The sequence below is a fragment of the Orcinus orca genome, chromosome 7 (assembly GCF_937001465.1).
Source record: "Orcinus orca chromosome 7, mOrcOrc1.1, whole genome shotgun sequence".
Classification (NCBI taxonomy): domain Eukaryota; kingdom Metazoa; phylum Chordata; class Mammalia; order Artiodactyla; family Delphinidae; genus Orcinus; species Orcinus orca.
In genome coordinates, this window is record NC_064565.1 from 16,401,407 (window position 1) to 16,404,097 (window position 2,691).

Sequence of the window (2,691 nt, forward strand, 5' to 3'; positions counted from 1 at the left end):
GAAGAAAAATATTGTGTACTTTGATTTTGTCCCCACTGTATATTTTGCCAGCACAGGTTAAAAAAGCAAAATAGGGGGCTTCCCTGGTGGCGCAGTGGTTGGGAGTCCGCCTGCCGATGCAGGGGACGCGGGTTCGTGCCCCGGTCCGGGAGGGTCCCGCATGCCACGGAGTGGCTGGGCCCGTGGGCGATGGCCGCTGGGCCTGCGCGTCCGGAGCCGGTGCTCCGCGGCGGGAGAGGCCACAGCAGTGAGAGGCCCGCGTACCGCAAAAAAAAAAAAAAAAAAAAGAAAAGCTGCTGATAAACATGTGAGTCACACTCAGCTCTTTGATTGTCCCTGTCTGGTCTGAGGAGATAACAGAGGCACCTTACCCTGTTTGATGGGGGAAGTGCTTTTGCCATGTGACCATTTAGCCCCAATTAAGCAGGAATTCTAAGCTAGTTATTTCCCTCTTAGGCGGACAAAAAGAAGAAGAAAAACAGTGTCGTGCCCAACCCCTGCTGCCTGTGTGGACACCTTTTCCTCCTCATCGCTAACACACTTCCTCCAGGACCTGATCCAGACCCATGACTTTAAGTACCATCTACATACAGGTCATTCCCCAGCCCATATCTCCAGCACTCTGCCCACCCTCACCACTGACCACCCATCTGCTCCCACCTGTGTTTCCTTCTCATCCCGCGCAGCCAGTGACTCAGGCTTATGCTCTTAGAGGTACTTTTGACTCATCTCTCTCTCCCTCATCCCACATCAAATCCATCAGCACATACCAGAGGCTCAGAATATGTCTGAGATCTGATCATTCTCATCTCCTCCTCTGCTACCACCCTAACCCATCTCCATCTCTCACTGCAAGGCTTTCTGACTGGTCTCCTCACTCCCACTCTTGTCCTCTAAGATCCACTATCCACACAGCAGTAAGACGGATCCTTTGAAAACCTAAGTCAGATGATGTCATTCCTCTACTCAAAAACCATCAGCTCCCCAGTTCCCATGGAATAATATCAGAGCTCTTGTGAAGGGCTGCAAGCCCTCTGGCAGCTCCCACTCAGCTCCAGCCACAGTGACCTCCTTACAGGCTGTCTAGGAAGGACACTCTGTTCCCAGCTCAGAGCCTTCACACTGCAGTTCCTTCTGACTAGCCCCACCGCAGACCTTCATATGACTAATCCTCATTTCATTCATTTCTCAGCTCAAAAGTTGCCTCTGCAGAAGGCCTTCCTGGCAAAGCGCATCCAATAATGCACCTTCACCAGACCCTGTTCCCTCACTCTGCTTTATTTTTCTTTGTAGCATTCCAACTACCTGACTTGATATTATATTTTTATCTGCTTACCTATTTATCATCTGTCTGCTCTCACCAAAATGTAAACTCTGGGAAGGTAAGGACTTGTCTTATCCACTGTTATATCTCTGTACCTAGAAGAGTGCTTGGCACAAGGGCGATCAATAAATATTTGTTAAGCAATTGAATTGAATTCAGCAAATTGCACCATAGGCAACTCCTTTGAAATTCTTGGTCCCAGGAAATAGTAAGTTGAAGGCTGGAATTTTCTTTCAAAGATTTTTCATTTATTTGGAAAAGCAAAGCCAGTGTAAACTTGACTCCCCTATAAAATTATTGGGTATTCATTTATTCAACAAATTTGCCATGGGTGCCTGTTATGTCCTAAGTACTGTCAAGTTCGTCCCAGAAGGCAATTTTTTGAAGATGGAGGAGAAGAAGTACAGAGAGAAATGAGGCCCAAAGAGGTCCCAGCACACAGATGGAGATCCAGTGATTCCTTCCAACATCAAAGAACAGCTAGAAGAAGTGTCACCTTTGTTGCCTGGTGACAAGGATGACGTGTATAGGTGAGCCATGGACCAGGGTGAAGGAGGTAACTTGTGGGTTGCAAATTCTTCTGTGTAGCTGCACTTGCAATCCCAGCTGAATTCACAGCATAACCGGAAGCCACTCGAACAGGTTAAAGGTCTCCATGGAATGCATGGCCCTGCGGCCTAAATCCTGCCACCAGCAAGACCTGTGTCTATGAAATCCAAGTGTGATGGTCACCGGAAGGAGCTCTGTCTCCCAACATGATGTATTACATCTCACACAGCACACTTGGATTTATTCTCAAGGACAGTTTCCAGTCAGGGCATGAGGGTGGTAGAGGTCTGGAATGCCGTCACCCACCTCTCTTTACCTTTAGTTCTAATCGAAAGGTAATAGAGTTTAACAAAGGCTTGAGGAAGAAAGGATTTGTCTTACTAATGTTACCCTTGCCCAGTAATTTCCAGAGGTCAGAGGTCTCTGGAAAGACAGGGATTGAGGCCCAGCAGAGAGTTTAGACCAAGGCAGGGTCCCCCTCCCCCCATAACTTCTCCAAACCTGGGTCCACCCCAAGTGTGGCAGGGATGTGACCCTCCCAGCACAGCTCACTACAGGGCTGCCTCACACCTCATCTGGTCCCATGGCCTTCATAACATGCACATAATTGTTGCTGGTGCCTAAATATTCCAAGTATTCTCTAGTCCATACCCCAGCCCTGAGCTCCGAATTCACACCCAACGTCTCCCCTTGGACATGTAACAGGTAGGTCCCAAATGAACCTGCCCCTCCACCCCAGGCTCCAGTAAATGGATGTCCGTTCATCCAGTTGCAGAGACAAGAATCTCTGTCACTTTTTATTTATTTTTATTTTTATT